Genomic DNA, 25,401 nt, shown 5'->3' with positions numbered 1-25,401 from the left:
ATAGTTTCTCCTGCTTCAGTGCTTTTTCTGGCCAGTATCATGTTAACATAAATACCTCGAGCCGAGACACCTCTTCTTCTTTCTCACTGAGCTTGATTGGTTTTATCTTTTAGAAAACTAATTGGCTTCAGAACATAATATTGCCTTTTGGTGTCAGCATTCAGCAGCAGGGCAAGCCAACACCCATTTTTTGATGTGATATTCCACTCCACATAAAGTACCTCTTTTATGCTCCCACCAGAGTAGCTCTTAGCCCTTCCCCTAGGCATTTAAATTAAAACATTGTTGATTGTTCATACAATCCCTAAAAGGGAAGACCAGAGTTTTCTAATATAATTATCTGCCCAAGCAAATTGCTTCATTAGAAGTCATCACTTAGATCAGATTATGATCCAGGGTCCTGGGATGGAGCCCCGAATAGGGCTCCCTGCTCAGTGGGAAGCCTGCTTCTCCCTCTCCCACTCCCCCTGCTTGTGTTCCCTCTCTCACTGTGTCTCTGTCAAATAAATAAATAAAATCTTAAAAAAAAAAAAGTCACTTAGAAAGTATCAGAAAAGTGGGTACCAAGCAATTCAGTTTTCCTAGGAATTTTAGTAGCTGAGGACTTCTTCCCAGCAAAGGCAGCTCTGTGAAGAGTGCTCTCAGAAGATTTTTTGTCAAAGGCTAGCACTAACAATGGGCAAGGCCCTTTGCAAGCATTATCTGCTGTAATGTTTCTAGGACCCAAAGAGGGAGGACTCTTTACCACCCATTTCACAGAGGAGAACACTGGTCTAGCAAGGTTGAGGGACCTGCCCAAGGTCACAGTAAATGGTAGAGCTGATAGTCAACCTCAGTGAGACTGACTTCATAGCCCTGGGTTTAACATACTCACTATACTGCCTCAACATATTATGGCTCATATGAGGAGCTGTGTTCAGCCTACCCTTGCCTCTCAGGATGGGCATGGCATTGGATGCTAATTCCCCATCTGCAAATAGGAGATTTTATATTGCAGAGCAGTATGTAATTGTAGCTGGAGTGCACCTATTCTTAACCCTGGAAAGGCAATGATCAGAAGGAAATACATGCGTAGTAGAACCAAAGTTTGATAGATGTTTCTGAGATAAAAATTATCCACAGTTTCTAAAAATATCTGAGCCTAACCTATCATTTCATTAGTTATAAACCAGGTTGATATTTCTTAATACAAATCATGCCAAATCCAGTTTTAGGATCATTTCCCTTCCCTTTGAAAATGTGTTCTTTTAAAGTTTTAAAATAGATATTTCCTACACCTCTTCTAAACATATCACTCTTATTTTTTTCCCATTTAGAGATCATTTGAATTCGAAGTATAAAGAAAACCTGGAATGACCGGAGCCCAGGAACAAGTACAGCCGCCTTTGGCTGTGATTTCATCAGTGGGTCTGGCTGTGAATTTTTCAAGTGAGTAGCCTCTGTAACAAGCTGCTTCTTTTCCCTGTTATCATAATAGAAAGGGCATGATCCAGAATCTGGTTGCAGAGGGAGGGCCGCGTGACTGTCGGATAAGAGGAGGAGTTGCTTTGCAGGCATGCCTGTGACTCAGCTCTGTGAAATTCACCAACAGCCGTCCCCTAGATAAAGACAAGTGGCAGAGGGAGAAATCTGTGAAAGTCTCTTAATGGAGAAGGAGGAATCTGAGTACTGATTCCAGCTGATCTAGATAAGAACTGGTTGAAGTCTTTTTTTTTTTTTTTTTTTTTTTGTATGCTACTGAGATTAGTACAATTGATGATCCTCTAAATTTTTGTGAGGTAACCAAATTCTTTGGCTTCATGTGTGGCTCCCAGCTCAATGTTGATTTCTCTCTTCTGAGCTATAGAAATTGGGTTGCAGGTTCTTCATGAAACTAACCACCTAGTGCCATACTGAGCCTTAAAATCTAGTTGTTTATGTCAATAATTTTTTGTCCTTTATTGAATTCAGTTTTTCAAAGCTTTCTGTGCCATACTTATATTTGTTTATGCTTGAGATTAGTGTTTTGCAATAGATGTACATATACTTATTGAATAATGAGGCAGAAGGATTGCTCTCTTTCTTTTAGGTGTTCTGAAGAACTTTACATGTAGTTTTCAGAGCTATTCTCTTGTTCTCTGACTATAGGCTGCTTAGTGAAATTGATTGTATTTGATCATTTATGACCTACAAAAACAAGTAGATCCATGGTTCACCTTAAAATGTCCACATAACAGGACCTTCATAAAATATGAAATGAAAGTTACATTAATAAACATAACTTAATGGGAACTGTATATTATATCTAAAACCCTACTTGAATTTCTATGATATGAGCTTCTGAGCATTGATCCTTGAGTCTATCTCTCTCAACACATAAACTCCCTGCTTCCGTAAGAAATATATTTATGTCCTGGTTTATGTTCCACAATACAAGAAGATACTACTTACCACCTAGATTTATTTTTATGTTTTTCAGGGAAATTTATAAAAGCAGCTCTAGCTTGAATGCAAGGTATACTTCTAAGAACTATTTTACTTTTGGTTAGTAGATTGCATAAATATTAAAATCATAACTCTTACTGCAGAATAAAATATCAAGTATTTACCCATCCACTTAACAAGTCTTTCCTACATGCCCAACATAGGGAGGCAGAAGTATGGAGCTCATGGACTGTGGGGACACAGACATGAATAAGGTGCTCTCTATCATCTTAAGGAATGTACAAAAAAATGAATGATATCCTGCACATATATTTCTGTCACTTAAATCCTTAAGTTATGTAATCATTCTCTAATGATTTAAGCTTTGATTTACTGGTAAAAGAAAGTTCTTTCGGGCGCCTGGGTGGCTCAGTGGGTTAAGCCGCTGCCTTCGGCTCAGGTCATGATCTCAGAGTCCTGGGATCGAGTCCCGCATCGGGCTCTCTGCTCAGCGGAGAGCCTGCTTCCCTCTCTCTCTCTCTCTGGCTGCCTCTCCGTCTACTTGTGATTTCTCTCTGTCAAATTAATAAATAAAATCTTTAAAAAAAAAAAAAAAAAAAAAAAAGAAAGTTCTTTCATCTATGATTATAACTTACCTTCTAGGTAATGTTGACCTAAAACTTGTGTTCATTACCCTCTAAGGCTTAAGTTCCTTTATTATGTTCAAATCTTTCATTTCTAAGCCTGTGTCTCAGTGAGGAAAATGCTTTAGGAACTAAATGCTGCTTTTATTTCAAGGAGCCTTTCAGAGATCAAAAAATAAAGCAAAATAGTTCACAGAGAAGTACTAATTAGTGCTAACTCACTTTTACTGCTTCCTCTTAAAAGCTATTTAAAAGAGCTATCAAGTAAATCTGTGAGCATTCCCACTTACAAGTAATGGAGGTGGAGGGCTCTCTGCTGCTCCCAAAGGCTGTGACAGGCCTGATATACTTGCATGGAGAGAAAGTGAGCCTCTTACTGAGCAGTGGGGGGCACGTTACAGCTTGGTAGTAGTATCATAGGCTGCTTCTAAAATGGCTCCCAGTCTCCTAGAATTCACGCTCTTCAGAAATCCCCTTCTCTCGTGGCCTCCTTTGAGAAAGAGAACAGAGTGCAAGTCACGTCATTTCCAAGATTGGGTCATAAAAATAACGGTGGTACTCCATCTCCCGATCTCTCACTTGCATATTCTGATGAATCCAGGTGCTAGAAGCAAATTATCCTTTGAAGAGGCCAGTAGTAAGGAACCGAGGGCAGCCTCAAGCCATTAGTCAGTGTGGCATCCTGTAGGGAACTGGGTCCTACCAACAACCAGAAGTGTGAGCCTGCGAGCACATCCGGTCCCAGCTGAACCTTGAGATGGCTGCACCTCAGACAGTGTCATGGCTGCTGCCCGTCAGAGGACCAAGCTCACCTGCATGGGATCCCTCACTCAGAGGGACTGTGAGCCAGTAAATGTAAGTTATTTTAAACTACTGCATTTCACGTCAATTTGTTACGTGGCAAGAGATAACCAGTACAAATTCCTACTTCCTAGGGTTGAAAGGAAAGACTTTAGCTGTGAAATAAGATGGTGGAAGGAAATGGAAAAGACAAAGACACTTAGGATGGCTGAATCGAAAGAGGGTAGATGAGGCTCATGACCACAGGCATCTTTTTTCTCAGTCAAGAATTTGAGTCAGGTGAAATAAAGGAGTACAACAAAACTAAGAGCTTTGTAACAGTTCAGTCAGAACAACTCCAAAGACAGTTAAGCATTGTGGGAAGTCTTTTCTATTTATCCTTAAATATTGTGCATCAACACAATATGTATGAACATGATCAACTCCAACGACAGTTATAGTTAACTTTGAAGATACTCAAATGATTCATCAAACTAGATTCATCAATGCAAACAATTCATCAAACATGCACATACATATGTTATCTTGGTGACTCCCTAGGTAGGTGAACTATGGAAAATTATTTTACACCACCCTAACCCTTTTCCTGTATGTCTAAAAGGAACACTGTACTACCCACCACCCAGGATTGTAGAAATGAGAAAAGGGATTAAACCACCCAATGCAGTATCTGCCACATGAAAATCAGCTCCTATCTGTATGGTCTAATTTCTCTCTTACATCATATAGATAGAGTATAAGAGTCTCATTCACTGATTATGGCCACTCAGTGTTTAACTTGAATAATGAATGTCCAAGTGTTCACAGGAGTTTTTGAGAAAGGCTGTGAGGAGGCTGGTGTGTCTGAGCATTAAATCTTTACCATTTCTATTTTGACGAGACGGTTTTCTAATCACAGACAGAAGGTTCCTTATTTGCTTCCAAGTGTGGAATTTGGAGTTCACATTTCAGAAAAGAAATATATTTTAACACCCACTCTTCCACACATATATAGATCTAAGTCTGTGACATGCTATCTTAGCTGAGCTCTGAATTTCCTGTTTGGGGCTGCCTGAAACAGGATTGCTACTTGCAAATAACCACAGAGCCTCTTTCTCTCTCCCTCTCTCTTTCTTTCCTTTCTCTCTCTTTCTTTCTGTGTCCTCCTCTTCTTCCTTCTCTCTCCTTCCCCATTTATTCCTCTCTTTCTCCTTTCTTCTCTCCTTCCTGTCTTCCTTCTTTCCCTCTCTACCTCTCCTTCCCACATCTGAGGTAGCAGCTGACAAATTATTGTGTACTTTTTTCCACGTGGATTGTTTTTCTCATGTGGCATCATATTTTCATCTAAATTAACCTTTCAGGATAATCATGTTGTGTTTGAATACACCAATGCCAACAATTAAACTAAGGGAGGACAAAGTCATTACCTAATGAAACCTACTTCTTCCTGAAAAATGGCTGTCCTAGGATCACTAATTAGCCAGGACCTGTAATATATAACAGCTGAAAAGCAATGAAAACCAACACTGTAAGTAGAAAGGGAGTTTATTAGAAGGATGTAAAGGCACTCAAGACTGAAGGGAGAACTGAGAACCAAACTTAAAGGGAACAACTTTTCAGCTAGAGGGGCAGGGTCTCCATAGCAAGGACCGCCAGGCAGTCTTCTTCAGGCACCACTGTGGGAATGAATAAAGAAATGAACATAGTTGTCATTTTTGTTTTCCTCTCCATTTGTGACATTCAAATTTCATAAATTTCAAAGTTCTGAGACCAAGTTTGATTAGGTGAGCATAGGTCTTCCAGACAAACCTCTGTTTTCATCAATGAAGCTAATCAATAAATCAATAAATCACTGTGAAAGAGACTCCTGGTACATTGTAAGCTTCTGAGAAGTTGGGTTGAGTTCTAAGGTAGATACTATACCTTAACTGACTTCCCTTCCAAGGCTGTATATGCTTTGGAAGACCTAAATTCTCAAGAAAATCTCAGAGCACTAGTGGGAAGTAGAAATGGATGCTGGCTAGCTTAAAATGACCAATATCAATCACATGTAATTTTTATACATTGATTTGACAGAAAGACCTATATGTGAGATCCAGGCTTTGAAATTCTGGGCTGTCATCCTAAGCTCAGGTGAGAAGAAGTATTCCATTGTCTCTCCGAACAAGACTCTAGAGTCGGACTGAATGGACTCAAATCCCAGCTCTGTAGTTCCATGACGAGAACACTGTGACACATTGCCTGTCCTTGCTATACCTCCATTTCCTCATCTGTTAAAGGCAATAGTAAGCATACCTGCCTCAAGGGGATGCTGTTGTAATGATTACTGGTGTTGTATGTGCAGCAGTTAGTAGACACTCAGTTATGTTTGCTGTAAAGTGACAGAATGTAGGGTTAAACATGTGGAGTCATGAGACCCAGGAGGAAGCTCAGTCATCTGGTTGGTGATCATCCACTGGGTTGTAATTTGGGGAGCCAAACCCACCAGTAAACAAACTGCAGACTGACGCAGTTAACAAAATTCAGGTGCCATCAATCATGGAGGCCAGGGCCAGCTGTGAGAATGACACCAGGTGAGCAGGCACATGAGAATCAGGACGCATGTTCTAGTGAGAAAGATAGGGGTAGAAACAATGCAGAAATGGAGGTTGTTTTTGTTTTAGTTTTTAAAGCACAGCAGTTTCCAGCGGGGATGACATATGTTGTCTGGGGCTAGCAGGCATGTGCAGGAGTGATGGGAGGAAACAAAGAAAGGTAGTTTATAAGACACAAGAACTCGGAAGGTCTTCAGCATGATGCCTAGGACAGTAGACTTTATTTTGTCAAAAGTAGGAAGACGGCAGGATTAATGTGTTAAGTAATAACATACCACTGGTTTGACCAGAGTGAAAGAAGATGGGTAATAGGAGGCCAAGCAATAATGTAGGGCTGATACGATTAGGGCCTGAAATGAGATTGTGGTAGTGGATCCAATGCAGAATCACAGGATTTAGTGGCTGATTGAATTTCATCATGAAGGACAGCAAAAATCAAACATGACTCTCAAGTTTCTCACTGGAGTAGGCGGGAGGGTGATAACACCATTAATCCCAGGAACAGAAACAAATGGGAAAAATAGATCTGTCTAAGGTAGGGAGAAAAACCTATTGCAGACACATTCACCATCTGAAGTATTTATAAAAACTGAAGAAGGAACTAAAGCGCATAAAATGATCCAAAATTCCGTATTTGTGTTGCGTGGTCTTACACGTGGAAATTAATTCTGTTACCTCAGCTCTTGTTTGTTTTGTCTTGTTTTTTTTAGCTGCTGTCTCCTAAAACATAGTTCCAGGGCTATCATTGAATGAAATACAGTTTACTTGGATGTGCTTTAGTATAAAATTTTTCTTCCTCTGGCTGCTGATTTTATGTTCTGGAACTAACTGGAGCTCTGTTCATAATCTACCAGACACAGTTTGGGTTTACAGTACTTAGTTTTGAAGTTAGTGGCCAAGATGGTCTCATTTTGAAAAGTCTCTGAGAAGATAATTTTTGCATTCGGAACAGCACTTGCAAAGTCTTTTCCATAAGTTTTTAACTTGAAAGAGAGTACCCCTGGAAGAGAGGAAAACTTCCCTAAACACAGGATCAATGAGGAAAAGAGCAAGAAATCTGAATGTTCTGAGGACCTGTCGGTCAGGTGGGTCATCAGTTTGTTAGAATGAAGAGAATGTGTTAGAATGTTGAAAACTACTTGTAGTCAACTAACTCTTCACACCTCATTAGTTAACTGGCATCATTAGGATTATTTAAACCTTAAGAAGTCTCCTAGCCGACTTAATTGCTTAGCCAACAGTTTTTTTTTTTTCTTTCAGCTTTTTTGAGGTATAACTGCTATACCAAGAGAATTGCATATAATTAAAGTGTATAATTTAGTGAGTTCAGAGATACGTATATACATGTTGCTGTATCACAATAAACATATCCATCACTTCCCAGAGTTTCCTGTGTCCCTTTGTTTGTTTGTGGTAAGCACACTCATGAGATCTACCCTCTTAATAAAATTTTAAGTACACGTACCTTACTGTTAACTGTAGGCACTATAGTTAATTGTATAACAGATCTTTGTAATGTATATTGTCTAACTATAACTTTATATTACTGGACAACCTCTCCCCCATCACCTTCTCCACATCCTCTGGTGACTATCATTCCATTGTCTTCTTTTATCCTTTTGTTTATTTTACATTCCCTAAAGTTTAAGAATCTCTGGACCCAGTGTTCGTTATCTAAATTTGAGAGAATAAGTTGAGAGTATTTCTTTCAAAAGGCATAAGGACTGCTAAAATACTATACACACCCCCCCACACACACGTATGCATACATACACACACACACACACACAGAAGAAATAAAACTCCCAGGTGGCAAAGATGACATCCATGAGTGAATAAATTTATGATTAATTGCTTTTAAAATGATTAATTGCCTTTAAAATGATTAATTGCCTTTTTCTCTATATGTCTGAGAAATGAGAAAAACATTAATTTTTATGTTTAAAGGTATATTTTTGTTTGAGATGTAGAGACTACAGGGCTTGATAAACCTACCACAGAATTTTTGCTGTTGTTTTTGTTATTGACACTTGAAGCTTTTAATTTTGTTTTTATGGCTACTGAGGAGACCTATTACAGACTTTTATATTCTTGAAGGATAAATAATTAAGAGAGATATCTGGAGAAAACTATATTCATTAAATTGATTTCCTTATAATAGAGTTATTTCCAATTGGAGCCGTCTTCAAACTATCATTTTTATGTTGACTATAATAATTAAATATGGAAGGAATAACAACACAGCTATGGGGTAGCAAATAAACTACCAGGGTTTCCTCTTTCATCCAAGTATCATCTTAATATTTAATGAAGAGAAAATCAATTTAGACATTTTAAAAGCATTGCATCTAAATATTTAGTCTAAGGGACTACAAAAAGTATATCGTGACTTGTAGATATTAAAACCTGAAAACCTTATTGTCTATGACAACGGCTACCATTTGCTCCTCGTTCATGAGCCCCTTTTCTTGGTTTTCTGGTTCCACCACCCAAATTGGATGCACATATGATCATGCTTTGTATTTGTCTTGTTGGTAATGATTTCTTTTTGAAAGAGAGAGAGAGCGAGAGCAAACATGAGTGAGGGCTGGTGGAAGGGCAGAGGGGGAGGCAGAGAGAGAATCTTCATGAATGATCCTGAGATCATGACCTGAGTTGAAATCGAGAGTTGGATGCTTAACCAACTGAGCCACCCTGGTGCCCCTTTTAGGTAATGATTTTAGTGTTTATGCAGCACTTTCTCAAAAAAAAAAAAAATAGTTGGCCTTTAATTTAGTTAAATTTCTTTTTTTTTTTAAGATTTTATTTATTTATTTGACAGACAATGATCACAAATAGGCAGAGAGGCAGGCAGAGAGAGAGAAGAGGAAACAGGCTCCCTGCGGAGCAGAGAGCCTGATGTGAGGCTCGATCCCAGGACCCTGGGATCATGACCTGAGCCAAAGGCAGAGACTTTAACCCACTGAGCCACCCAGGCACCCCTAATTAAATTTCTTTTTATAGGTGATCAGTTGGGGCCAGTTAGCTAGGAAAGGTGATAATAGTCAAAAAGGAGAGTTAGGAAGAAGGGTGACATTAATAAGTTCATTTTTCTCCGCCTCTTTCAATCCTTTGAAGGCTTGATTAATCAGTCCCCTGATATTTTCCTTTTGCACACAAAAGGAAAAACTAAGGTTTCTAGATATGAAATTAGAGTCTTCAAGTAGATATATCAAAATTTCTCCTCTCCCAACTCTGTTCCCATTTCAAATCTGGTTGATTACTACTTTCTTAATGTGTTTTATAAGGGTTTTAGAATAATCTTCATCATTATTACTATTATTCATAAACATTAAAGACTCTCAATTGGAAAAGCTGGTTAAAAAAATGGATGTAGAGGGTCAGAGGTCTGTCTCAGAAAGGATAATGATTCACAAAGCAACTATTTTTCTATGGCAGATGTTATAAATACCAAACAAAAGTTGATCATTTATGTCTGATTCTTGACTGAAATTCACCACAGCCATTCCTAAATTTAGATTGAGCTCCTGAATTGTCACTTGAATATGTAAACTAATAATAACAGACTTGTTAAATTGTATGGTTTAGTACTTAAATGGCAATAGAGAATAACTACAATTTGGATACCTGCTAAAGAATACCATCTTAAAAAGATAAAAGCTCATCAGAAATAAAAATCTTGGGGCACCTGGGTGGCTCAGTGGGTTAAAGTCTCTGCCTTCGGCTCAGGTCATGATCCCAGGGTCCTGGGATCGAGCCCCCCATCAGGTTCTCTGCTCAGCGGGGAGCCTGCCTCCCCCTCTCTCTGTCTGCCTGCCTCTCTGCCTACTTGTGATTTGTCTGTCAAATTAAAAAAGAAAAGAAAAGAAAGCCTTAATGAATAATTACCTAAAGAACCTGCAGTCTCTTTCATGCAATAATCTATAATTTGCTCCTCTGTTAACCTAAAGCAGTAAGAGTTACCTACTGGAGGTTTATACTCTGAAACTCTATGGAACTGCAGTTACTGAGTTCGGTTCGAATTCACTCGTCTGGCTTGTGTTGAGGTCCTCCTGAAAAAGGATTTGTATCATGAAGCACTTCTCTAAAACTTGTTCCTGACTTTACTGAAAGGATATTGTTAAGTACACCTTTTGTTACACAGAACCCTCCTTGTGATGATTTTCAGAGTAAGTTAATTTTTATTATTAGTGTTAAGAATTGCTGAGCTTTTCCTGAATCATTGATTTACAGATTATCTATGAATGGTGTAACTCAGCAAATCCCAAACTAAGATAAGACTAACTGAGGAAAACTTGAAAAAATACTGAACCTTGGGTCTTTCCTTGTATAGACAGACTCAGAATATGGAGGTATAGGTCCAGGAATCTGTGTTTTTCACAAAGCATCCCAGGTGGGATGCCCATTTTTCACTATCAACTAGAAAAATTAAGAGGCAACATCATAGTCTACCCTTTATGAGTCTATATGATTTCATGTTCAGTATGTCTTTTTCTTTTTTTTAAAGATTTTACTCATTTATTTGAGAGAGAGAGAGAGCATGAGATGGGGGAGGGTCAGAGAGGGAGAAGCAGACCCCCACCGAGCAGGCAGCCTGATGCAGGACTCAATCCTGGGACTCCAGGATCATGACCTGACCTGCCTAACCAACTGAGCCACCTAGGGACCCTCAATATGTCTTTTTAAAATAAACCTATTTAACAATTATATTTTACCTTGATTTCTCTTAGTTTTAGCATTAATGCTAAATTAATTAATTAATGTAAATTAAGTAAATTCTACTTTTTTTTTTTTTTTTTTTTTTTTTTTTTTTAAAGATTTATTTTATTTATTTATTTGACAGAGAGAAATCACAAGTAGGCAGAGAGGCAGGCAGAGAGAGAGAGAGGAGGAAGCAGGCTCCCTGCTGAGCAGAGAGCCCGATGCGGGACTCGATCCCAGGACCCTGAGATCATGACCTGAGCCGAAGGCAGAGGCTTAACCACTGAGCCACCCAGGCGCCCAAGTAAATTCTACTTTATACTCTATCTCATGTTAGACAAATCATTGCTTACCACTTTTTAACTTTTTTCTCGTCAGTGAGGTAAAAGTATATATCCCATAAAACACACAGATTTTAAGTGTCTTATTTAGGAAATACTGATAAATTACACGTGGTGTGTAATCCAAATATAGAAGATAGAATAACTCCCAAAAATGTCCCTTTCTGCCCCATCTTCCCTCTAATTATAGCAATGAATTTCTCCCCCATCTTCCCTCTAATTATAGCAATGAATCATCTAAGTTACTACAGTTGATTTAACCTGTTCTGGAATTTCTAATATCTGGAATAATAGAGTATGTACTCTATTGTATTTAGTTTACTTTCAATAAAAAAATATTTTTAAGATTCATCCATGTTGCTGTATTTATTAGTAGTTCTCTCCTTTTTGTAGTCAAATAGTAATCCGTTTTCTAGAATACACCAAAATTTATTTATTCATTTATCTGTGGATGGACTTTTGAGTTCTTTCCAATTTAGGCAGTCATGAGTAGACATTCTTGTACAAGTCTTTTGTGGACATGGTTTTGATTTACCTTGGGGAAAATCCTAGGCATGGACATGTTGGGTCATTGGGTTGTTATGTGTTTCACGTTTTAGAAACTGCTTTTCCAAAGTAGTAGAATTATTTTACACTCTCATGAGCAAAATATGAAAGGTCCTTCTGCTTAATAGCCTGCCAACACTTGAAATTTGTAAGTCTTTATTTATTTATTTTTTTAGTAGGTTCCATACCCAGCATGGAGCCCAACAAGGGGCTTGAGCTCACAACACTTAGATCAAACCTGAACTGAAATCAGGAGTTGGACACCTAACCAACGGAGCAACCCAGGTCCCCTGAAATTTGTAAGTCCTTTAAAAATTATGATATGTAACCATATCTCATAGCTTAAATTCACATTTCCCTCATATCTAAGGACGTCGAGAACATTTTCATACACTTGGTCATTTGTATATATTTCTCAGTAAAGTGTCTTCCCAAATTTTTGTTTTATTTATTACCTCGTTTGATTTTATATTATTGAATTATAGGGGTATTTTTCCTATAATATATCCTGATTACAAGTCTTTTTTCTTTTGCAGGTATGTGTCTCACAAATAATTTCTTCAAGTCTATGGTTTGATTTTTCATTTTTCAATAATATCATTTGAAGGGCCAAAGTTATTAATTTTAGTGAAGTCCATTTATCATTTTTTTCTTTTTCTTTTTAACTTTTTGGGGTCCTGTAAAAGAAATCTATGTCTCCTCCCTCTTCACAAAGATATTCCCCTATATTTTATTCCAGAAGTTTTATACTATTAATTTTTATGCTTAGGTCTGTGATCCATCTTGAATTAATTTTTGCATAAATGTGAGATAACAGTTCATTTTAATTTTGATCTGTACAAATATCCAGTTGTTCCAATGCCATTGTTGAAAAGATTTCTTGCTCATTAACTTACCTTGGTGCTTTTTTTGAACAACAGTTGAACATAAATATATTTGGGTCTGGCTATTGTCTACCTATTTTCTGTTTCATAGATCTCTCTATCCTTAGGACATTTATATAACATTTTGGTAACTAGCTGTACAATGAGGATTAAAATCAGAGAGAATAAGTACAATCAGGCAGTAGGAGTATAATGATCCTTTCAAAATTATTTTTGCTAAGTCTTTGGCATTTCCATATAAATTTTAGAATTAGATAATCAAATCCCCCATATATACTGCTGGGATATTGCTTAATGTTTTGTTGTATCTAAAGGCAAATTGGGGAGAACTGACTTCTTAATAATATTGACTCTTTATGTCCATGAACATGACATATTTCTCCATTTTTTTGGTCAGATGTTTTTCATCTATTGAGTTGATCATATGGCATTTCCTCTTTAATTTGTTAGCATGATAAAAAGTCATTATTCATGCTTAAATGTTGAACCAAACATTTTTACTCTTTTATTGAAATAATTGCCATACAGCGTTATTTTAGTTTTAGGTGCACAACATAATGATTCAATATTTATATATATTGCAAAATGATAACAATAAACTTGCATTCTTCTTTTTTTTTCTTTTATTTGTCAGAGAGAGAGAAAAAGAGAGAGAATAAGTAGGGGGAGTGGCAGGCAGAGAGAGAAGCAGGCTCCCTGATGAGCAAGTAGCCCCACATGGGATTCGATCCCAGAACCTTGAAATCATGACCGACCTGAACTGAAGGCAGATGCTTAGCCAACTGAGCCACCCAGGTGTCTGAAAACTTGCATTCTTGAGGCAACCCCCCTTTCTGAGAGCATATTGTCATTTGGTGTAATCCAAACTCACTTTGTTAATATTTTGCTGAAGATTTTCAGCATGTTCATGAGTAATACTTGTTTGTAATTTTCCTTTCTTTCTAATGTTCTTATTGGGTTTTGCTATGAGGTCTATCTCTGTTTCACTTTACTCCCAGCTACCTGATCACTATTCAAAGGAGATGAAAAACTGATCATCTCACTCTTCTAACTTGACAACGTGTCTCGGTTGCTAGAGTAATGTAAAAAAATTACCACAAACTTGAACTTAGTGGCTTAAAATAACAGAAATTTATTCTGCCACAGTTTTCCAAGCCAGAAGTCTAAATCAAGATGTCAGCAGGCCTGAGCTCACTCTCAAGGCTGTAGGGGAGAATCCTTTCTTGAGTCTCCCAGGTTCTGGCAGATCCCATGTCCTTTGACCTTAGGCTACATAACTTCATTCTCTGTCTTCATCTTCCCATGACTCTCATTTCTGTGTCTTCTATGTCTTATGAGGGATTGAATTTCAGGTCTACCCAGATTATCAGGTGTGATCTCATCTCAAGAACCCTAATGTAATTACATGTAAAAAAAAAAAAAAAAACATGTTCCAAATACTGTGATAGTCACAGGTTCTGGGGATTAAGATACAGAATTTTGGAAGGACTACCACGGAACCCACCACACAGGGACTGAATCTTATTTGTGTTAAGAAAAAGAAAAGAAAAACCTCCATATGTATGTTTAATTTTAAGTCCAAGGACTAAAAAAATCATGTATTTTTCTTTACTGGAGGAAATGTTGTTAATACAGAGGATTTCAGATGGGGATAAAGTCACTTGATGCTTCAGTTCAGGTCCTCTGAGAAGAGAAAGCCAGAAGAATTAGAGGAATTAGATCTAATGAGAGACTAATTGAAAAAATGCCTATAAAAGAAAAGGGAAATCAGAAAAGGTGAGGAGAACACTGACCCGTGTGAAGAAAGAGTAAGGAAAGGGAGGATTGCATAGGCAGAGACTCAGACTGCAAGTAGTTCCAAGAACTTGTCAGTGGGGGTGTCTTTGAGGCAAAATGACTTATCAAAGAAATTCTCCATCTTGGAGGAATGGTATTTCTTAGTCACTGGCTGAGAGCAGCCCACTAGAAGTGAGATGATAGGTAAAAGAAAGTGGTAGAACATTCAGACAAGAGCAAGGGCCACCGGTCAAATATGTTCCCTGCAGCCAGAGATCTGAGTGGAGCATTTTCAGGGTGGCCATGCTCAACATGTGCGAAGTTAAATTTAACCGGTTTGGGGACACCAGTAAAGAAAATTATCTTTAAATACAGATCTCTGCCCATCTACTCCCAAGTGTTCTCCTCAAGCTAAGATGGTTTTAAGGGATTTTTACTTCATATACAGAATTTATTTTTTCCAAGGAAAGAGGTTGGCTCTTCTCAGGGCTAACTAATTTGGACCATTCATTTAATCTAATTTCATAATCTCTCTGTAAACTATTATAATAGTCTTTTAAAATAAAAATTTGGTCTGTCATTAACAAAACAGATGTTTAACCCTTCTTTGCTTTTTTTCATATTTTCTATACAGATTTGTGTATTTGAAAGTTGAGGGTTAGAATATGACATCATTTTATTTCCTTTTGTCCTTTTTACAGCCTTTTCCAAACCAAAATCAAGATGTCTAATTTGTTAGGAAAACTTGTGAACCCATAGAATTTCCTGTAGCTGGGACGTTGCTGCTGCTGCCACCCCTCCCTTGAGCCACACCTCCACACTCCACCTGCTGCATCCACACTGGGGGGTCAGGTCCTCCGGAAGTCCAGCCAGGGCAGTGAAATGACTCAGGATGACCTTTAACCTCAGTGAACCAATATCTACTTTATTCTTTAACCACAGTGGACATCTGTGCCAGAAGGAACTAAATGCTGTAGGTCTCACCCCTACTTTAGAGAGCCCCGTTGAGGGACTTCCCTTTCCTCCATGCTATGTAATTTTATGACAGAATCCTTGTTCTTTCTTTCCAAGATAGAACATATGTTGTTGGGGGTAAGGTGGTTTGAGCTTCAAGTGATTATCACAAAAACTCCCCCCCCTTTTTACCCTTCCTTTGCCTGTTTAATGGGAAATGTATTCCATATCACCCCTCTTTCCATGTCTTACCAGGGGAAGATTGGCTTAGTAAGAATTTTCGTAAGAAATTCATAAGAATGAAGCCTGTATGCGTCTGGAGGTTCCTGAAGCTAAAAGGGGTATTTAAGGTTCCTGGGCTTCAGATAGCTGCTCCTCCAGGTGAGAGCTTTCTTTTTCTAGCTTTCTAATCCAGCATTAGTAATCTGGTTCATGCCACATACATTGTTAATAACCATTTTAATAATGGATCCCAAAAATGCAGATATGTATGTTGATCTTAACAAACTAGCAAAATTTGAGAAATAGCTATTTATAAATGTATTTTTAGAGCCATGCACTTTGGAAAACACTTTGCAAAATAAATGAGATAGAGTTCTTGTCCCTGGATGCCATAGCCTATCCTGGGGGTAGACCAGTAATCTTAGTTGCAGTGCACATGGTATGTATATGCATGATTACACAGGTATAACATATATGATGTGTCATTTACACTGATTCTTTCTGGGAAATCTATGGAAATGACATGAATGGTAACTTAATGATCATTACGAGAATACTAGCATCATCTGAAGCAAAAATATACAGAAGTAAAAGAATGAAAATTGGAAGGTTATATTCTTTCAAAATTTTTAATAATTCATCGTGGTGGGGAACCTGAGTGTCTCAGTTGCTTAAGCATCTACTTTTGGCTCAGGTCATGATCCCAGGGTCCTGGGATCGAACCTGCATTGGGCTCCCTGCTCAGCGAAGAGTCTGCTTCTCTCTCTCTCTCTCTCTCCGTCTGCCCCTCCCTATACTCATTTTCTCTCTCTCAAATGAACAAAATATTTTAAAGAATAATTCAGTGTGGCTAGCATTCAACATGCGTGTATGTAAAAACTAGATTTGAGACTGAAAGTAGCTGGCTAAGGCCAGGCAGCAAAGGTCTCTATCTTATAGACAGTGGGTACTCCTGGAGGTTTCAAAACAAAGGCACGGAAGATGACAGGGTAGAACCCAAGAAAATGCAAGATTCTAAGAATTTTAAGGACATTTCCTGAGAAAACTATTGAGAAAGAGATAAGATACAATAAGCAACTAGGGCTCTATGAAACCTCGCTATTAGAGAAAACCTGTCCAAGCCAGTGCTGGTGGGCATTTACAAACGAGCTTGGGCCTAGTACATGTCCAGGTGGAATGAAATATATTTTGGCTTTTCCAGTAGTAGATGGTCAAAAAGGACCACAGCGAAATACTGTACATGAAGTTCTACTACATCACACACACACACACACACACACACACACAGAGCGAGAGAGAGACTGACAGACAGGGAGGGAGAGAGAAAAAAATTCACAGAAGGTTCTGACTCTTCAAAATTCTGTTTTCCATTTAAAAAAGATTCGTATGGCTCCATGATCTCTCACCTGTAGTAACCTGGACCCCTTACAATGCACCCGTGGGTAAGAAGTCCCTTGCTGGAACATTTTTTAAAAAGCTCTTTTTATCTTTCAACAATGGCTTCCAAGCATCTTCTCAACATCGCTTCTCCCCTGCACACCTGCTGGGTAACATTCACTTGATTTACAAGTCTTACAAGCTGCCTTTGATTGTTGTTATTGTCAGTGTAAAGCAAATAGGCACCCTCTCTCTCCAAGGACCCAACCACTTGGCCTTGACAAATTGTGATCACGGGTTGTATTTATAGCAGATCCCTCTTTCTGACAAGTATTTAAAAATAATTTTGCACTTCACTGAAAACTCCCAGTCATGCTGACAGAGTTGTTCATCCTGAGAAAGTAAAACCTCTCTCTTTCCCTCCATTGACTTCCTGATTTAATCGGCGCTCATCACATGGGGAAGGTGTATAGCGACGTTGAGTACCTGTTGGGAGAGCTGTTTCTAGCACAGACTGCAGAGTGGATGTGGATCTGGTATCAGAATAGTGCGGGTGGCTTTTTGTTCCCTGGATTGCCAGCCCTCTCCACGTATTTTATGGGACTCAGAACTCTTTTGTGGATTTTACCTCTGATGCCTTTTCACTCTCAGAAATCTTTCGATGACAGACTGCAGCAGAGAAAAAACAAACATTTGAATAGGACACAGAAATGTTGTTCTAATTTACAGTTGTGGGAGGTAGGTGTAGGGGTGGGGAATCGTCCTGATGGAGGCCGTGTGGAGAAGCTTGGAGAAGCTTTAAAGCACTTTCAAGTGAAGTTGGGCTTTTTTGTGGACAGATTCAAGATGAGTGTGGCATGTGTGGGAATTTCAATAGTATGGACTCTGTGTTAAGAAAAAAAAAATCCAAAATGATGAGCAGAGAGTCTTATATGGGGCTCATTCCTAGGACCCTGAGATCATGACCTGAGCCAAAGGAAGATGCTTGACTGATTGAGCCACTCAGGTGCCCCTGTTTTTAAAATTTCTTAAAACAAACAAACAAACAAACAAAACACTTCTCGGCCATTTGGCTAAGATCAAGTGTAAAATTCCTTAAAAATAAAAATAATTCAATAGTCTTATAATGGTCTAAAAAATAAAAACTAAAGGATAATGGAGATCTAATTCCTTGCATGATGACAGCGAACGTCCACCTGCTGGACGCTTAGTACAGTTTCTGAAGGAGAGGAACGAGTCACGTGGAAGGCATGACTCAATAGTTAAAGCCCCAAGCAAAACACATCTCCTGTACTTAAAGGAAATGAGTTCAGTACCTTCAACATCAAGGTAAAATGGAAAAAAGATTAAAGAGTCCAATTTTGCAAGATGTGGCAAATAAAATCTGTATAGCAATGCTTCTTAGACTTCAGTGCACGTGTGAATCATTTGGGGGAATTTTTTTTTCTTTTTTTTTTTTTTAAAGCAAAGATTCTGACTCAGCCATTCTGGGGTCTGAGATGCTGCATTTCTAGCAAGTTCCCTGGTGCTGCCAATGTGCTGGTTTAGGGAGTAACAAGAAATAACAATACTGGGATTACATGTGACTATGAAATGAGGCAGCTATAGTCATTTTTAGCAGATTTCAAACCATAAAGAACAGTTAGCGGTGTTTTGCTGCTGCAAACAAAGGATCTGATGAATTTATAATCTGCCTTAAAAATTTTTCCCTTAGAGGGCACCTGGGTGGCTCAGTGGGTTAAGCCGCTGCCTTCGGCTCAGGTCATGATCTCAGGGTCCTGGGATCGAGTCCCGCATCGGGCTCTCTGCTCAGCAGGAAGCCCGCTTCCTCCTCCTCTCTCTCTCTGCCTGTCTCTCTGCCTACTTGTGATCTCTCTCTGTCAAATAAATAAATAAAATCTTTAAAAAAAAAAAAAAAAAATTTTTCCCTTAGATCCTAGAGAAAGGGGACACCTGGTAATTCAGTCGGTTAAGTGTCTGGCTGTTGGTTTCAGCTCAGCTCATGATCTCAGGGTCAGGTTTCCCTGTGTAGCATGGACTCTGCTTGAGAGTCTCTCTCCCTCTGCCCCTCCCCTGCCCCCCAGGGGAGCACAAGGCCACCCATTCTCTCTCTGGCTCTCTGTCTCCCCTCCCTTTCTCTCTTTCAATAAAAAATAAATAAATAAGTGACTTTAAAATAGAATGAAAATGGACAAAGGAATAACAGGAGGTGACATATGGAGTCCCCATTCTATGCCCTGCACTGATGCAAATGATTTGCCTTTATTATCTCATTTAGTCTCCATAACACCCCTTTGAGGTAGATAGGTAAGAAGACCCAAAAAATGACTTCCACAGACTAATCATAAACAAGAGGATACATGAGAGAGTTAAATAAACACCTTCCCATTTATGTAGAAATGTAATTCTGTACAAGTATCAGGTTGAAATAATCTTCCTACCAGAAATTCAGCCTCAAAAGACATGGTCCAGTTAGGACACTGAATATTTAGTGTAAGCTAACTGTATGAGTTCATTGTTAAACCAAAGACATGCATTTCATGCATTATGAGAGGTGACAGATAACACATAGCAGGAACATTAAAACTGTAATTTTAGACCAAAGGTGTAAAATACCCCTGGGCCTCTGTCCTAGTTAGAACGTATTTACTGTAATTTATTATTAAGTCTTGTAGCCAGAAGTGAGAGGCATCAACAAAATGGGGAAGAAGAAAATAAAGCAGGATTTTAAAGTAACTGAAAAACAAAGGAATTCTGAGTGTCTCCAAGTCATTTCAGCCTTGTGGTATCAGTTTTGATAACATAATAAACTGACTCATGCTTCAATTCCAGGGAGAAAAGGAAATCCATCAAACTTCCTGAGATTTTGTGTTTTCCTGAGCAACTCTTTGTTTGCCTGATTATCCCTTACTGCCGATTCTTACTTTTTCCCTTGATGATACATTCCGATCCCTGGTTTTGTGAGGTTCTTACCCTATTTCTATAACATTTTGCCCTATGCCTGGCTACTATTCCTTCTCTTACGTTCTCCTAAGCACCATTAACACAAAGCTCTTATGTGCAACAACCTCTTTTTCGGGGGATTAAAGATAATTCAGTGTTTAAAGCACTGAAAAATTTATGATGCTTTCTCTCTCTCTTTCTCTCTTCCTCTGGGCATTTTAAAATAGGGGAGGGGAAAGTAAAGGAGTATCCAAGGCACTGATTTCCCTACATGATTATTTACTTGGATCTTTATTTTAAATTATTTTGGTTTTTAGCAAACAGTAAATGCATAGGAATATAACTGAAAGATAACAAGGACATAATATAAAGAGTAATTCTTCCCACTCCATTTCCCAGACAACTACAATCCTATTTCCCAGAGGCAACCCCCATTATCTCTTCCTCATGTATTTTTCCAGAAGTAATCTATACTTGAGGATTTTGAAAAATAACATATGTTCTTTAAAAATACACGTATTGCATGGAGCACTAGGTATGGTACATAAACAATGAATTTTGGAACACTGAAAACAAATAAAATTTTTAAAAAATACATGTCTTTTAAGATTGCTCTAAGCACATTCTAAGTCTTTTCGTTGGGTTATAATACATTGGTTAGAACCTAGCCCTGAAGACAGCTTAGAACTCACATTTAATCTAACTGTTCAAAAGTCATTTTGCCACTCGAACAAGAAATGTATCACCTGTCATCTCTGTCATTCTCCTGGACACCTGCACCTTCCCTTGGGGCTCCTAAGTCTGCCAGCCTCTTATTCAGAATCCTGTCTTCTAGACTAATTCCTACCAAATCCTTTGTCATTCAGTCTATTGGTTTAAAATCCTAGTTATGTCATTATACAGAGCAATTTTATATTCTGTGGCTATTTTTCTTTTCTCGTTGGTTATCCCGAAGGGGGACTGGCCTCACATAACAAGCAACAGAATTCTCTTCCTAAGAGGATTGTTTCTTATATCTTAAGTAAGTCTTCAAACCTCAGCCACCTGTATGATAACACTCCTTCCTGCACCTCCTAGCAACTCCATTGTTTTCTTTCCTCAGTAAAGGTTTCTTAAATCATTGACTCGTTCCCAGGACACAAATTCTTTCCCCAACTGCCTTTGTGGATGGGAGAGAAAAGATGTTCTTTAATCATAGCCCATGGGCACTAGGCTTGGACCTGAGGTGCAGCATCTTCCTCATGCAAAGAATCCTCAGCTCTGTGACAATCGTCTGTGCTCAGCACTGTGAGAACAAAAAAGGTTTCTAGCTAGAACAAATTCCTACCCTGCCTCCAAAAGTCCTGCTTATCACATGAGATCTCCCATCCCCATCATTCAGGGCAGTAATTTAGGAAAAGGAATTCTGAGTTAGAGAAAATATCTTACAGACCTTGTGTACCAAGGATGAGGGCGGCTCTTCTCTCCTCAGTGATAGTAGTGTGGGAGTTAGATGTCAAAGAGGATAGGTGAACTCTTCATGTTCCTTCATGCCTTTCTTTTTCCTTTCATCCACCCTGCTGCCTGGGTGAGAAGAGATGCTCAACAGAGATCAAGCTGCACACATCCCAAGTCAGGTACCAGTAGTCAGACCCATCAGGCTATGACAAAAATAAAGTGAAGGTAAGTTAGATTTTATCCCAGAATCATATCAAGATAATATCTCTGAATGAATACTGAACAATGGAAAGTCTGTTAATGTAATTTTTCACATGTAATAGACTAACAGAAAAAAAAAGGCATCTTAAAGGTGGATGAATTGGTCAAATTTAGCTTTCGTTTTTTTAAAAGATTTTGTTTTAGAGAGAGCATGAGCCAGTGGGGAGCGGGTCAGAGGCCGAGAGAATCTCAAGCAGACTCCACGCTGAGTGTGGAGCCTGATGAGGGGCTTGATCTCATGACCCAAGCTGAAATCAAGAGTTGGACGCTCAACCAACTAAGCTACCCAGTCACCCAGCATTCGCTTTTCAAAAAATAATTTATTTTAAAATAATAAACTCATTAAGAGTTAACAAAATATGGTTTTGTAGAAATAGTTATATTTTCCAGAACAAGTATTAATGAGAAGATTGATATCCCTTTCTATATTTTGCAAATCTTTTTACTGTCTAGCTTATAGAAGACAAATTCTTATATCTGCTTTGGCATTCAGTCTGTTGCAATGTTACTTTAAATAAAGTATCTGAAAACAATCTGGACTCTCGCAGACCTGTAGCTGGGGAACAGAAGACCTTTAAGCCTTCTGCAGGGCCCGAGAGCCCCTCACAGTTCTTCAAACCACACTCAGAGAGTCACCGTTTTAGAGAATCTGTATTCAAATCTCAATAAAATTGATTCAGAAATATTTCATTCTGTGTTAACCGAGATCAAGAACTAAAATCTTACAGATTTTAACTTACAGATCAAGAACTAAAAAATTGTTTTGTACAAGTTCTGATGAATATATGCATATATATTCATCTAAATTTATGATATATATTATCAATACTAAGTTGAAAAAGTAGACTATGATTACTTTCATTACAAACACTTATTTTTAGGAATGTACTATATGCCCTAATTATATGTATATTTTTTAAATCTCAATGCCAAGTTGATACCAAAAATCATTCTTATAATCAGTTATGCCTAATTTCATATTAATTCATTGAACAATTATTCTTTAAGCATGTGTGTGTACTGGACACAATCACAGGTTCCAATGATAGAACAATAAGAAAGCCAGAGAACAAGGTTTTATGAAAATTATATTAGTAGAAAAAAAATAATAAGTTATCAAATAATGATAAAAGTCACTGAATTGAATATCATTTTGGGCTCATTTGTTTGGAAAATATGAAGAAGCCGTGTGATATTGTTAGAGATGATGTGGGTTGGAAGAATATTTTAAATACAACTAGTAGAAGTATAAATTGGATGACAATTTGTTTTTGCCTTGCAAAGGTGAACCTCACCTAAGATGCAGTAATTACCTTCCAGGTACATACTCAAGAAAAACCCTTGCACATTTGCATCCGGGGATATATACAGAAATGTGCACAACAAAACAAAGTAGCAGACGACTGGAACCCTCCCTCCCCATAGGCAGGAAAAGTAGGAAAAAATGGTATAGTTACACTCTGAAATAATACACAGTGTAGGAAACAAATAACCACAGTTAACCTGTCCCAGCATGTTTAGGCGGTATTTGAGCACAAGAAGTGGATCACAAATTACATTCTGCCTATAAATGTTTTATAATTTTTGGAAGAATTCTATTATAAAAAACCATTGTTCAAGCATATGTATGTGTGTTTAGGCAAGAAAATGATAAAGACAGAATTTAGGATAGTGGTTAATTGCCTCTAAGAAAGACAGGAGGATGGACAGAGTAAGAGGGAATTGTGAGAATTTATTTTTTTTTTTAAGATTTTATTTACCTACTTGACAGACAGACAGAGAGCCAGAAACCACAAGCAAGGCGGTTGGCAGAGGGAGAAGGAGAAGCAGGCTCCCTGCTAAGCAGGGAGTCCAATGCAGGGCTTGATCCTAGGAATTTGAGATCATGACCTGAGCCAAAGGTACATGCTTAACTGACTGAGTTACCCAGGTGCCCCGTGAGAATTTATTTTTAATGTTTTAGATCTAGGGGTTGGATGTTGGGTTCAGGAGTGACTAAAGCCTTCATTCCTTATACAAGCCTTCCAACAAGTTAAAGATAACAGATAATGTCCCAAAACTGTTAAAGAAAAAATAAAAACTATCTACAAAAATCACCATCAAAGTAACCCCAATTAAAATAATTCCTTTTAAAGTCAAGAGAAAGACAAGGAAGTTATTATATTGTCTACAATTTAAGAATATTATAAAGATTAAAGTCAATTCCAGCAGTCAAAAAGGAGAAGTAAGCTATGTTTCTGAAAAGAAAAGTTTGACATTATTTGAATCTAGCAGTAGTTGTGTCCTATGAAAAATGACTTAAACTACTGTTATCCATAAAATATTTTGTTTTGAAATTCATCTATAAAAGGAAGTATGAAGCAAAGGTGAATGAATCTTGCTTATCTATGTAATAAGAATATATTGGAATATAGAAACAAAGAGAATAATGGAACAGAGTAGGTAGTCTCTCTCTCTCTCTCTCTCTCTCTGTGTGTGTGTGTGTGCATTTTTTTTTTTTACTTTAAAAATACTTTTTAAAGATAAGAATGAGGAATAATTACTATGGCGTGGTAATGAAGAACTAAAGGAAAGAAAATCCTCCAGTGGTCCTGGACGTGAAACAAAACAGTAATAAATGAGGCAACACTAGATGAAAGGGATGCTGGGAGACAGGGTTTTTACTGATTACCAAGTCCCATAGTGTTATTCAATAAGGACCTTTGGCACATCAAGTTGGGCACATCTTCTTCTGTAGGACTTGAAGTATCAAGGTCATTTACTATCCCTGATCTCCATCCACTATATGCCAGGGAAGGTTTTGAGTCATTGGGGCAGACAATCCTCCAAACTTTTCTAGCCCCATGGGCTGGGAGCCTTTCAAAGAAAGAAGTGCTCTGTGTCAGGGAAGAGGTTGATCATTTGGGAATTTTCTTTCTGAGAGATCATCAATTTAGAGAGAAGTGCAGCAAATTTGAGAAATTCGAGGTGTATGGGGCTTGAATCAGATTACAGGTTATACCCCGAGAGCCATAAGGGACCAGAGCCATAAGGGACCAGGGCATGGGAGACGTGGTTTTTGGATAGTGATACAACCAGTATATAATACAACCAGTATATGGGGTTTGATGGGATTTTCTTGATGATTTCTTAAAAAGGCATGAATTATGGCAACTTTTTGTCTAGCTCTTTTCTCAAGAAATTCTTAGTGGTAGGGCAGATAATATGACCTAGGGAATGGCACAGGGAGCATTTAGAGAGAAACCCATGGATCCTCACATCACAGCTAGCAGAGGGATAGCCACAGGGATAGAGACGTATTCCCAAAAACATATTTTCTCATAAGTGATCAGACTATTATCATTCCAAAAAATATATTCAGTTTATTTTATGATTCTCATTTACAGTCCCATGACTACATATCTGAAACTAGTATAAATCTGATTTGAGACATTCATCATATGGCATATTATAATAATTCTTGCCAACCATCTTTACTTTTGTTATCCTGTTTTGGTCTGTTTTATTGTGTCAAACCGTTCTGCAAAATGCTACCAAA

General features: G+C 38.1%; 1 long non-coding RNA gene across 24 annotated transcripts in view; it reads left to right on the top strand.

The window, feature by feature from the left end:
* Positions 1–25,401, top strand: part of LOC101680813 — a 78,106-nt gene that overhangs the window by 25,644 nt on the left and 27,061 nt on the right. For 18 of the 24 annotated variants that reach the window (XR_198518.3, XR_001180879.2, XR_001180884.2 and 15 more), the window contains 7 exons: positions 1,317–1,428; positions 3,649–3,902; positions 5,904–5,960; positions 7,132–7,506; positions 10,375–10,590; positions 12,186–12,308; positions 15,879–16,004. This is a non-coding gene — a long non-coding RNA (uncharacterized LOC101680813). Of the gene's footprint in view, positions 1–1,316; positions 1,429–3,648; positions 3,903–5,903; positions 5,961–7,131; positions 7,507–10,371; positions 10,591–12,185; positions 12,309–12,545; positions 13,492–15,878; positions 16,005–21,740; positions 22,083–25,401 lie in introns of those variants that run through there. The other 6 variants (XR_006609613.1, XR_001180854.2, XR_001180890.2 and 3 more) reach the window with 6 other exon arrangements.

The sequence above is a fragment of the Mustela putorius genome, unplaced genomic scaffold (assembly GCF_011764305.1).
Source record: "Mustela putorius furo isolate JIRA1106 unplaced genomic scaffold, ASM1176430v1.1 tig00003845_pilon_pilon_pilon, whole genome shotgun sequence".
Taxonomy (NCBI): Eukaryota; Metazoa; Chordata; class Mammalia; order Carnivora; family Mustelidae; genus Mustela; species Mustela putorius.
This window is presented reverse-complemented; position numbering and strand designations above follow the sequence as displayed.